This window comes from Juglans microcarpa x Juglans regia, chromosome 6D, assembly GCF_004785595.1.
Source record: "Juglans microcarpa x Juglans regia isolate MS1-56 chromosome 6D, Jm3101_v1.0, whole genome shotgun sequence".
NCBI lineage: Eukaryota > Viridiplantae > Streptophyta > Magnoliopsida > Fagales > Juglandaceae > Juglans > Juglans microcarpa x Juglans regia.
The window spans coordinates 7,843,398-7,857,385 of NC_054604.1; the positions used below are offsets into that span (position 1 = coordinate 7,843,398).

At 43.3% G+C, this 13,988-nt stretch overlaps 1 pseudogene; it reads right to left on the reverse strand.

Moving 5' to 3' along the window:
- The window catches only part of LOC121234390, a 32,736-nt pseudogene that overhangs the window by 3,575 nt on the left and 15,173 nt on the right, over positions 1-13,988 (reverse strand).

A 13,988-nucleotide genomic window follows, 5' to 3' on the forward strand; every position in this document is an offset into this window, starting at 1 on the left:
TAATTTAAAAATTATTTATAAGTGAAAAAGTAATTAAAAATATATTTTTAGATCCAAATTATAAATTTAAATTTTGTAAATATGACTATAATTTAAAAACTATGTAATTTTTAAATTTACTAGTGCATATATTTGTGTAAATTGTAGTGTATTAGTTTTTAAACTATGTTGGTTTTAAATTTGCCAATACATATTTTGTGAACAAGTCTAACAAATTGTAATATATATTTATTATATATACACAATTTGGAAAATATAAAGATATATTTAATAATATATATATATATATATATATAAATGGGAGCGGGGGAAATGCAAGGCGGGGTTGGGCCCTTCCCGCCACCCGCCCCCCTAGGGGCCCTAGATGAGGGGCAGGGGGCCCCGCCCCCGCATGGGAGGAGCGGGGTTGCTTGCCCCGCCATGCGGGGGCGGAGCGGAAGCTCCCACCCCTTTCGTTAGATCTGAAGTTTGGGAGAGTTTAGAGAGTTTGTGAGGATTTTTTGGGCTATGCTCCCACCCTCTTTACAATACTTTTCATAACACATAATGTAAAATAAGAATATTTTTGTAAAGTGGTATTACTTTTATATAATATTTTATAATAATACCCTTTATTTCAAAATATAATTATAAAATATTTTGTGAAAAATATTGTGCATTTATCATTTTTTATCACCCAATAGCTCCTATCCTTCGACTTTTTCTTTACAATTTCTTTATTTATAAAGGTTTTTTCGTGTTCATCTCTCCTACCGACTCAATAAATACGGTTATCTATTCAAAATGATTTTATCAATTACTTCTCATTCACTGAAATTATTAAATTAATGATAGTGATAGGATTACTATTCTCTTATTATTCATTTACAACTTATAATGTATTTCAATTTTTGTTTAATTTTTTTATCATTTTCTTTTAAGTATTTTTTAATATCTTTAATCATTAAGAAAAAATTAAAAAATTATATAATTTTACTAATAGTCACTTCCTTAACAATTAAATAAAATAAAAAATTAAAAAATTAAATACAAAAAGAGTAGTAAATGGATAATAGGAGGGTAGTAACTCTATCATTATCCTTAAATTAATCAACGAAAATTTTGAGTTTGAGAAAATCTCCTCATCAGCCGGTTCACATATTCTACACTACACATTTAACATGACAAATCAAGTTCATCAATTAAATATGAAAACACAAAACCGATTCTAGATTCTCTATTTGTTAACATGTTTTTGTGCCTTTGCGTATAGAAAATTTAATGAGAAAAACAAATTGAAAATGAAGTCAACCCAAAACTTAGAGAGAGACGGCTGCGAGAGAGAGCACTCGAGGAGAGAGAGGACTTGATGTGAGAGAGAGGCTTCAGTGAGAGAGAGAGAGCTTGAGGAGAGAGAAAGGTCGATGAGAGAGAGGGACGGGGTTCGGTGAGAGAGCTTCAAATAATGGAAATCAGATTTCGAAGAGAGAGACTTGGATGGGTCTTGACAAAAAAAAAAAAAAAAATAGAAGGAGGAGGGAGTAGGGGTGAAAACCGACGCTATCGGTGCGATTTTTGACAAAAACCGACGCCGACTGATGGAGGGGAATTGCATGAAACAACTGACCGTACCGATCGATGGGAAGGAGAAATACTGGCCGTATCGACTCCGACGGTTCTCTGGTGATTCTCGGTCCCCTAGCCACGAGGTTCGTCTGAGAGAGTAGAGAGAAAGAGTGTTGTAAAGAGGGGAGAGAGAGAGAGAGAGAGAGAGAGAATGAGAGAAACAGAGAATCAGAGAAGAAGATGGAAAGGGAAGAAGACGATCTCAAATTGAAACGATTTTATATAGTTTTTTTCAAACTAATGTTCCAAAAAGTGAAATGGCGTTGTTTATATATGTATAATTTTAAAAAATTATATATTTTATATAATTGGTCTGTTCAGCTATCCGGTCTAGCTTCAAACCTCGAACGAACCGGTCGACGACAGTTTTGACATAATTTTCTGCCAACCAATCAGTTTTATGCCTGTTTCTGCCGATTTCGTGCTCTAGCAACCAATCTGAGGCAGTTACGATCGGTTTCTTCGGTATGTATACACCCTTAGGAGGGAGTGCGGTGTACAGGCTGCTGTGTTACAGTGCTATTTAAATCTCGCTGCTACATATACAAAGTGATATCATTTGTTAGGTTTTATTTTTTATATGGGCAAAAGCTTATGTTCCTTTCCCGCTTCAAGTTCCCCAGGCCCAAACCCAGCCCATCATTCGGCTTCATCATCCCCGTTCCTTTGTGCTTCGTCGTTTGAGCATGTGATGGGAGCTCCCAACACCATTATTTGATCACATAATATCATATCAAACCCAACCCATTGTTTGAGCATCGTCGGCTGGTAAGTTACTTTTCTCTCTCTTTTTTTCCACTTGCAGAAGTAATGATTACTTCTCTTAAGGTTTAATTTGGGGCAATAAAAAATATGACAGAAAACCAATGATCCGTTAGGCTTGGCTGGTGGTGAGAGGGATGAAGATGATGACGATGATAGTAATGATGTTAATTTGAGGCAATTGAAAATAAATTGGAAACAAGTTGGAATACTTAAACAAAGAAATCACATAAAACCAATGCCACCAATTAAAGAAAACTCACAAAAAACAAAGAAACCCCCTGCCGGCTAAGCCCAACTCAATGAAAATCACAGAATATGATCCAAAATCCATTCACAAACACAATGAAAATCTAGTCCCAACCAAAACCCTGTCGGTCAAGCCTAACTCAACGAAAGGAGAGAGAGAGAGAGAGAGAGAGAGAGAGGGATAGAGGGAGAGAGAGACCTAGTGGTTGAGGGTTATTGGCAAGAGTTGTCAACAACGGTTGTTGCGACAGGACTCGGCGACTTGATTGCTCGGGAAAGGGGGAGAGTGACGAGCGTGGGGAAGAGGGAGAAAAAAACATAACAATAATTGATAGGACCCACCACTTCAATCTCCATAAAAAGTTAAAACTATCTTATCTTACTTATACATCCAAATATGGAGGAGTTACCAGTCGGATGGGTGTAAATGAAGTTTTACACCCATTAATAACAATATGACATGTAGAAGTTTTACCAAGATGAAGAATAGAAGGGCATGTAGTGTATCCGATTCACTGTGCCCTTTTCCCCCCTCCCAATAATCATGATTCACTATGCCCTTCCCCCCCAAAAAAAAAAAAAAAAAAAAAAAACTATCTCCCCCACCACTCCCTTGTCGTTAGTCGTCCCCCTTCCCAATCTGTTCGCCTCTCTCTCCACTGTCGATCCCACTAAGATACTATCTCGCTTTCTCCTTTGAACGTCTCACCGTCTCTTTCAAAATATCCATCTGTAAGTTGCATTCATAGCAAAATGGCACAACGGTCACCGACTTCTCACCACGACCACCAGGAATCCATATTCTTGGAGGAAGATTAGAAGAGCTTCAAAGAACAGAAAATGTCTCAACCTTATGTGAGGAATTGTTGTGCAACAAAAAATGATTCTCGACACCTTACACCAACTAGCAAACAGACCTATGAACCCATTATGGAATTAGTGGTTCGAAGGACCCCAAGATTCATACTATTGAAGGTGCCAAATTCTTTGAGTAAAGGTTATGAAATTTGTAGATTGAAAATATTCAATTTACAATTTGCAATCTATTTTGATAAATATTGCACATGAATATATGTAGTTCCTGGAAGGAAAAAAAAAAAAAAACTTCTATTATCGCGATTTGTTGGGCTGAATGCAGGACAAAGTTTCTTTCTCAGCTAGTGAAATGGCAGAAGATTGGGGATGGGTTCGATGAACTGATCCATCTATAGTGGGTTCGTAGTGGGTTCCAGAGATGGGATGAGATGGGTTCAATGAAGGTTTTCGACGGAGATGGGATGGGTTTTTGACGGAGACGATAGGTTTGAATAGAGAAGAGAGAAGTGGGAGATTTTCGGGGACGAAGAAAGAGTGGAAGTGAGGGGTCTGAGAATGGGAAATGGGAGGCTCGACTCATGCACACGGTAATTCTTATAAGACCATTACATCTCGAAATTTCACTGACTGATGTAGAAGGAGGAAGGACAGCCGACTTGTTTGAAGATTTTTCCATCCAAATACATATTACAATGAGACACATACTTTTATGAAACTCACTCAAACATCTTAACTCAAATCATTTCACTATTATTCACAAAACTATGAGATACTTCAAGTGTTCAAACAAGCCCTTAATAAAAGGAAAAAAACCAAAAAAGGTAAGGGTAACTGACACATAAAAATTATTACAATCCAGGCATCTAGCCATAACCCACCTACATATAAAAAAAATATTACAAATTACTTCACAACTAAAATACAACGAAATGTATCGAACCACCACCCAAATAACCAAAAGGAAATCTACAAAGTTATTAGTAACATAATCAAATGATCATAAATGATTGAATGAGGCCATAACTCAAATGTCAATACTCCCTCCACAAGTCCGTAGTTCCAAGTCTCCACAAGTCACAAAAACGATTTTACTGCAAAACCATAGCAAAAAAAATCTTTGTTTAAAACGTTTTCATGCCAACCAAAATAACTAGTATATTAGTGTATTCTTCTCACCTCAATCATCTGCAATGAGTGTAGACATTATATTTCCACCATTCCCAACAAGTTCTATACACAAAAGAACAAAAAAAATTATATAAATTTACAAAACATTGAATTATGAAAAGATACAAAAGAAAATAAATTTATTACATACAAATATCCAGCTTCTCAAGATCTTCCACATCATCCATTAAAGTCTTAAGGGTAATTGGATATCAGGTAAGATCATGGCCAAAGTAATGTGATTAAATCACTTAGTGAAAGTTTCAAAATACAAGTTTTTTGGACTTTTTTTTTCAAGGAACTACATCATCGAGTTTCATAACCATAAATGCAGCGGCAACGTGCGGTGGAGGTACTTGGAGCTGCTATAGAGAGATCGGGAGTTGCGGCAAGAACACGTTAGGCTCTAGGGTTTGTATTGGGTAGAGAGTACGAGAATGAGATATTGAGTGAAGGGGAGAAGGGGAGGCTCAATACATCATGGAGCATGTGTTGCAAGGACGCCGTTTGGATTGAAAATAAAACTAAACAATGCCGTTTCAATACACGAGTAATTAAAAAAAATTTGAGTTGAGTGAAACGACGTCATTTCACGCAGCTCAATACTCAATTTTTAGATGTAATTGGATCTAAACGGCATTGTTTACATCATATTTTACACTAAACAATTCCGTTTTCATATGAGCTAGGAACATTTTTTTCCTTTTCTTTATTTGAAAAATATATTTATTCAAAAATAAATTAGTAAAATTAAAATTAAGTAAACTTTTTAATGTAGATTATGTAACTAAATTATTAAAAAATAATGCATTATAATTATATTTATGATGTTAATAGTTACTAACTTATTACTCAATAGTATGTAAATGTATTATGATATTTAATGCTTAATGGTCTATATTAAAATTTTAATATTTTATATATAGATAATGAATCATTTTCATTGACCATAGATGCTTCATACTTATTTGCAACTTAGATATCTTACGAAACATTTACCTAATTACTTTATTTAGGTGCAGATAGTATAGTATGTATCTACATATAATAACATGATTTATCATATGATATATTAGTTAACTACTGATAACATATTATTTAATATTTTATAAGGTCAACGGTGATAGATTAGATGAAAATTATATAATTAACTAACTACTATATAAAATAATATATTATATATAAAAAAATTATATGTAAACAATTTGGTCAGTTTCAGTCTGGTCTGATTAAAAACAAATCCCAAGATCAGACCAAAAATCAAATTTTGCAGGAAGCAAGGACCCAAATTGACCAAACCCCATATAGGTCCGTTCTGGAAGGAACCCTTTCGCTCGATGCAGACCGATTTTCTTTCACCCCAAATAATAATGCTTCTCACTTGGAGATGAACGTGTCGCTAATCAAACATTTTTTCACCAAAACTTCATACATCTTTGCATCTCCATCGCCCCATAAGCCATCGTAACGACTTTTGACCAATGTGTATGTTGATGTCGTGTTTCACAACCCGAACACTTCTGTGATAACCAAGCTCACGCCACCTGCAACTAAAAAGAAAGGGTTTCGGTGACGTCCAGTGTCACTCTGATACCAAAGTCAGTGAACAATCCTCTAGTGATAAGAACAACTCTGAAGAATAGTAAGAACAATCAAAATTCAGAGATAGACCTCCCGTAGAAGGGATGACCATTATTTATACTGACTCCGGGTTCCTCTGCCGAGGGATATCGTGGTGTGTCAGGTGTCAAACCTGCTACCACTCATTTCTTGATGCCACAGTGTGTCTGTCTGCGACTTAGGCGGTTGAAGAAGATCTTGGCGTGTTAGCCGTGCTAGGTCTGTCCTGTTGCTTTCTACTAGGGTTGGGTGTCAGGTTGTGGGCGAGCCGTCCTTCTTACTTGGGGTGCAATGTTGCGTGCCGGGTTTCCTGACACATACTTGAATGCGGCTTGCCTTAAGTCTGACGAGTTCGGGGCCCTACGGTAAGGCTCTATAGGCTGTCGAGCCCCGAGACTGTCTCATTGGTATATTCGAGCTCGGCGTTAAAAGGCCTTCTTGGGTAGGTTTGTGGTCACGAGCTTGGCACGCGGTCCTCCGGGTTGGACTCTTAGCTTACGAGAGGGTTTTGTCTTTGGGCCTAGAGTTACGTGGCTTGACTTCTTCGGGCTTGGGCCTTCTGGGATGGGCTCCTCCCTCACAGTACCCCATGAATTCCTATCACGTGCACATGGTGGGAATTCATAATATTTCTAATTATGTTGCCGCCCGTTCGGCTTCTGTCGCTTCAAGTTCCCGATGCCAACTATTGTTGAAGGGGCCTTCTCTCGAGGCCGTCCCGTTCCCCGACTATTGATTTGATGTGTTGGCCTCCCTTCCCTTCGTATCCTAGGACCTCACTCTCTTGACACGACGCCTTCCATTCCTGCCGTCGCTTCAGAGACTATGTGCTGTGTTGCGCTTGCTGACGTCGCTACTGTTAGAGTTGCTTCATTTCCCATGTACTCTCTATCCTACCTTCACTATATAAGGCCCACTCCCTTTCTTCTTCACCATTTTCCCTTGCCTTCGTCTGTCGTGTTTCTGCCGTTTCTCATTCTCGTTCTCTTTAGTCGTCGTGTTCCCTTCCCTTAACTTTTCTCTGTCACCGCTTTCCTATTGCTTCCCATCGCTGTGATGGCACCCAAAGTTGATCCCATTCCTCAGTATTTGAGGGGGAAACGTTCCGGCGATGACCCTAGGGCATTCCTCTCCAAGTACAGGATTCCTCCCACTGTGGTTATGGAAATTTCCTGGGGTGAGCACGCGGTGAATCCTGACAGCACCGCGACGAGGGTGTCTCCTTACCAGCTAATGTTCACCAATGGTTTTCGCCTCCCGTTTTGTCGTTCGGTTCTAAATCAACTTGGACTGGCCTCATCGCAGCTCCTGCCTAATGCGTGGCAACTCCTGATGTCCAGTTGCATCATCTTCCGGATGATACTCACAGCAAGACTCCTAAAGAATACCAAGACCTGACTTCTCTGGAGTCATCGTCAGTTTCCAGGCCTAGTCTATGGGCCAAATGATCGCGTCGCTCGAGCAGTGTCACTCGAGCATAAAAGAGTGGTCCCGAAAGTTTTTCTTTGGGTCAGGCCTAGACTGGGAGTATACGAGGGGAGGCCGCCTGCAAGGAGTATCCTATTCAGGCGTGTTGGGGATTTCCCCCTTCTGCAAAGAGCCTGGAACTTACACTCAATCGGAGGGAAGAGGCTCAATTGGAGTTGGTGACAGCTTGGGTGTGGGCCCACCCTAACGAGTCACAGACTGATCTGGTCCTTTCTGGCTAGAACATCCGCAACTACCTATCTATGCTTGACAGTTTGTATGCTATCGAGAGGAATTTCTTTGGTAGCATTCCCCCCCCCCCCCCCAAGCCTAACCCTCTCCCTGATAGTGCGTTTCGAGTTCTTCTAGCCGCCAGGCAAAGCAACAATGGGTACTCCACAATTCACCCCCATAAAGTGATGAGGCTGGGGTTTCTTCTACTTTTAGTGATCATGCTGGGGAACTGGGAAGCCGACCCCAAATGCGTCGTGACAGGGAGTTCAAGCATGCGCAGATTCCGCCTCGTGCGCCTAGCCCGTTTGAGCCCTTCACTTCTTTCGAGGATACACTTCGGGAGGAGATGGCCCCCAAGGTTCCCCAGGCAGGCTTGGCAACCTGGCCCCGAGACGCAGGGCAGACTTTTTTCCAGGATACGAGCCAGCTCACGCCACCTGCAACTAAGAAGAAAGGGCTCCGGTGACGTTCGGGGTCACTCCGATGCCAAAGTCAGTGAACAATCATCCTCTAGTAATAAGAACAACTCTAAAGAATAGTATGAACAATCAAAAGTCAGAGAGAGACCTCCAGTAGAAAGGATGACCGTTATAATTGATCTGGGTTGCACTACTGATGGAGATCGTGGCTTGTCAGGTATCAGACCTGCTACCACTCATTTCCTACTGCCACAGTGTGTCAGTCCGTGTGCCAGCCGAGCTAGGTCTGTCCCGCTTCTTTCTGCCAGGGTTGGGTGTCAGGTTGTGGGTGAGCCATCCTTCGTACGTTGGGCATACAGTTGCGTGCTGGGTTTCCTGACACATGCATTGAATGCGGTGTGCCTTGAGTCTGACGAGTCCGTGACTGGGCACGTTCAGCCGTCCATGTGAAGCATGAATATTTTTTTCAATGAGTTTGTGCATTCTGGTATAATGTTAAAGGAATTTGTTGGTCAATTTGACAATGCTCTAAGGAGGAATGTGGAGTTCAAGACCATAGCTAATTTCAATTCATTCAATTGCACGATCCCATGCATATCCTCGTTTGGCATTGAAAAGCAATTCCAAAATGTGTTTACAAATGCAAAATTCAAGGAGGTGAGATGAGATGTGGTAGTAATGATTTTATGTAATTGCACACTTGTTAGCATTGAAGGTGTAATTTTCACTTTTGATGTTTTGGATTAGATTAACATTGATGACCATGTAAAAAAGTGCAATACTCAGTTTAATATAATGAAGATGAGTGCAATGTGAAATGCACGTGTGCGTTGTTTGAGATGAGGGGCATTCTCTATAGGCATGCATTTGTTGTATGTCATATGAAGAACATTAATTTGCTACCGTAAAAATATATCTTGAATCGGTTGAGAAATGACTTAAAAGAGGAGATATACGGTGAGGGAGGGGCCCATCTGGCAGCTCTGAAGAAGTCAAGCCACGGAACTCTAGGCTCAAAGACTAAGCCCTCCGGTAAGCTAAGAGTTCGGGCTTGAGGACCGCGTGCCGAGCCCGTGACCGTAAACCTACCCGGGAAGGCCTTTTAGTGCCGAGCTCGAATATACCAGTGAGATTGTCTCAGGGCGCGACAACCTACCGAGCCCTATCGTGGGGAGATGAGCAAGACGCCCAACTGCACGCGGACGACTGAATGTATCCAGTCAAGGACTCGTTAGACTCAAGGCACGCCTCATTCAATGCAATGTGTCAGGAAACCCAGCATGCAACCCTGGCAGAAAGTAGTAGGAAAAACCTAGCACGGCTGACACGCCACGACTGACACATTGTGGAAGCAAGAAATGAGTGCCAGCAGGTCCGACACCTAACACGCCACGATCTCCCTTGCCAGTGGAACCCGGATCAGGTATAAATAACTGTCATCCCTTCTACGGGAGGTCTCTCTCTGAATTTTGATTGTTCTTACTATTCTTTAGAGTTATTCTTATCATAAGAGGATTGTTGATTGACTTTGGCATTGCAGTGATCCCGGATGTCACTAAAGCCCTTTCTTCCTAGTTGTAGGTGGCGTGAACTTAGTTATCGTGGAAGTGCTCGGGCTGCGAAACATGACATCAACAGTTGCGCCGTCTGTGGGATAGATTTTCCATAAAAGCGTGTACTTCTCATATCGGCAACGACATGGTCCCAAGCTACACGAAGGGGAGACAATGAGGAAGGGATGATGGAAGTGAGCTCGCGAGCATGGATGAGAGTAAGGATATTGACAGAAGAAATTGGGATGCTACGACAAGAGAATGTGGCCCTTAAATGCACCAATGAAGAGCTTGTGAGGGCTGCAGAACCTAGCGGCAACGAACATGAGGATTCGTGGCAGGTCCTTGCGGACGCCGAGGAGAAGGAGGAGAGACGCACATCCAAATCCAAGAGCTTGGGGATAAATGCGGGAAGATGGCTAAGAAGATAGACACACCATCTGTCAGCATTGACCTCCCATACAACGTGGGGTTAATGGCAGTGCTACTTCCCCCCAAGTTCAGGATCCCCCAGATGGAAATGTATGATGGGTCCAAAGACCCACTGGAGCACCTGGAGACGTTCAAAGCCCACATGACCTTGCATGATTTCCCAAGGCTTCAGTCGCCTCCTGAGCCTTCCCACTAACATTGAGAGGAGTTGCCCGGACTTGGTTTAGGTCACTGTCATTGGGAATAGAAGATAGCTTCATGGAGCTCGCTCTCTTCTTCATGACGCAATTCTTGTCAAGTCGGAAAAGGAGACGCCTCGCAGCTTACCTCTTAACTGCCAAACAGCTTGATGGTGAGAACCTCAAGTCATACCTCTCGCGGTTAATTCGGTAGCATATGACCACCGATGACCAAGACGAGAAGATCACTTTGGTGGCCCTCGTAGGAGGAATCTGGCCTCTGAATCCGTTCATGGTGGAGATAGCACGAAAGACCTCCTACAACACTAAGGGAGTTCATGGATTGAGCAAATGGGTTTATCAACGTTGAAGATACACTCGAGGCCTTGACTGCCCACGATGGTCCGAGATGGAGTGAGCTGGTCGGAAGACGTTAGGTTCGCAAGGAGGCCGAGACCAGGGAGAGGGAAAGAATGGAGTGCTAGATACGAAGAGTAGGGGAGAAAGGCCAACTTGGCCCTAAAGGGGGAAGCCGCGCTCTCACAAACTTGGTTGTGGAAGGGAACCAGCACCCGAGCCCTCGAAGAGAGTTGTCCTGAGATGAGGAAAACCACCCATATTGTGAGTTCCACATGAATAACCGGCACAACACTAGAGATTGCTACACGCTGAAAAGGATGAGGGAAGAAGACCTGAGCAATCAAACTTGCCGATCGAAAGACTGCGTAGATCGACGAGGAGGAAGGCGAGCGGGTCCCAGGCAAGGTGCAAGTCCAAGAAGGTGGGAAAGAAGGGATGAGGCACGGAGGAGTCCCCCAGCGGAGAATAGGCCACTCAGGGAGACAAGCACAATCACCGGGGGAATGTCAGAGGCGGGGCTACTTCGTCAACCCGAAAAGTACATGCCAGGCAGGCACGATATAAGGAACCGTTCACTGCTAAAAAAGTTGCAAACAGGCCCCTACAGAGCACTGGAGGCCCCATGATAACCTTCAAAGAGAGACAAATAAGACATCCTCCACCAGCATGACGACGCATTGGTGGTAACAGTGCAAGTGGCAAACTTCAAAACTCGAAGGATCCTAGTTGACAACAACAGTTTGGCAGACATCTTGTTTTGGGAAGCCTTTGTGAAGATGGGAATCGGCCCAGATCGATTGCATCCTGCTCCAATGCCGCTCAATGGGAAGGCTCTTAGAACTACAACCACCATGTCTGACTTCTTAGTCATTAAAGCTCCATCCTCATAAAATGACATACTAGGGCGTCCCACCCTGAATAGTTTGAAGGCAGTAACGTCCACTTACCACCTCAAAATGAAGTTCCCCATTTACTCAAGGGTGGGTGAAGCCCGTGACGAGCAAGTCCTGGCCTTGACCGAATGGGATGAAGAAATCCGTGATGAATAGGCTCTTCGGCAAGCAGAACCTAACGAGCCCTTGGAGCTGGTTACAGTTGACTAGCAGACACCGGAGCGAAAGGTTCGAATTGGGACTAAGCTGGACTCAGAGATAAGAGCAGCGCTGATATCCCTCCTAATAGAACACCAGGACGTGTTCGCTTGGAGCCATGAGGATATATGCCAGGGATCGACAACTCCATCATTGAGCACCTGCTTTGTGTCGATCCAGTGGCTCAGAGAGTCAGGCAGAAACAACAAAGCTTTAGCGCCGAGAAGTATGGGGCGATAGTCGAGGAGGCGGACCGTATCCTAACGACAGGGTTCATCCAAGAGCTCCATCACCCGTAATGGCTATCTAATGTAGTTCTAGTGAAGAAGGCCAGTGGGAAGTGGTGGATGTGTGTCGACTTCCCCGACCTAAATAAAGTTTTCCTGAAAGATAGCTTCCCCTTATCACTAACCGACTTGATCATGGATTCGACGGTGGGGCATCCCTCTTTAGCTTTATGGATGCCTATTCCAAGTATAACTAGATCAGGATGAACCCGGATGATGAGGAGAAGACAGCGTTTGTAACAGACCGAGGCCTCTACTACTACAAAGCAATGTCGTTTGGCCTACCAACGGCTAATCAACTGAATGTTCAAACAACAGATCGGCCGAAATATGGAGGTGTACGTAGACGACTTGCTTATGAAGAGCAAAGAGATCGGACAACATTTGGCTGACTTACAAGAAGCATTTTCCGCCCTTTGGCAATATCGGATGAAACTAAACCCGTTGAAGTGCGTATTAAGAGTGGAGACAGCTAAGTTTCTAGGGTTCATGGTCTCTGAGAGTGGGATTAAGGCAAATTCAAAAAAGGTGGAAGTAGTGATAAGAATGCCTCCCCCCCACAACCTTCATGAAGTCTAAAGGCTGGCTGTGCGGGTAGTAGTCCTGAACCACTTCATCGCTCGATCAACCGACCAGTGCCTACCCATCTTCAAAGTCCTGAGGAAAGCCCATGAGTGGGATAAGACCTACGAAAAAGCCTTCGTTGATTTGAAGTTGTACCTAAGTCGCCCCCCACTGCTTAGTCAAACAAGACCCAGGGAGGTGTTGATGGTGTACCTAGCAGTATCACCATACTTGTCCGGGACGCAAAAGAAGGGTTGCGGGCCATCTACTACATGAGCCGGGTCTTCCGTGGAGTTGAAGCAAGGTACACTCGGACGGAAACGTTAGTATTCGCCTTAGTCATCACGACCAAGAGATTAAGGCCGTATTTCCAGGCCACCCCGATGAAAGTACTCACCAATCTCCCCCTCAAGAAGGTACTGTAGAAGCCAGACACCTCGGAACGGCTTGCAAAATGGGTGATCGAGCTCGGCGAATTTGACATGGAGTATCAGCCTCAAGCCGTAATTGAAGGACAAATGTTGGCAGATTTCGTTCCCGAGTTCACCAATTTCCCAGAAGAAGTTTCGAACGTACCCCAAGAAAAGCCTTGGCAGGTTTACGTTGATAGCTCGTCCTATCGGGCTGGTGGGGGAGTAGGGGTGCATATCGTCACCAAACAAGGATAGGAGCACAACTATGCTGTCAAGCTAAATATGAAGCGCTCTTGGTCGAAATGACAGCCGCATGGTTACTAGGAGCTGAAGAAATAGAAGTGAGGGTAGATTTCCAAATGGTAGTTCGCAGGTATTGGGGCAATTTCAGCAGTTGGTTTACGACGAGCGCGACTGCTTCTGCTACTTCAGCATCCAATAGATGCCAAGAGGAGAAAACCAGAAGGCAGATGAGTTGAACACACCGTAGTCACGACGGTTGGTGCCCCCTCCATCAGGGTGGAAGTGTCTGTCACGACCTCGGCACCTTCTAAGTGGGCAACAAATATCCAGAAATTCCTGCAGGAAGGGCAGCTGTGCAGTGACCCAGAAAAAGCATGAAAGGTCTGGAACAGGGCAACTCGGTTCACCATAATGAAGGAGTTTTGAGTCACTCCTCAGATGCCTCTCACCGGATGAAGCCCAATACGTGCTAGTAGAGATTCACAAAGGGATTTGTGGAAGCCACTTAGGAGGGAGGGCTCTCGCTG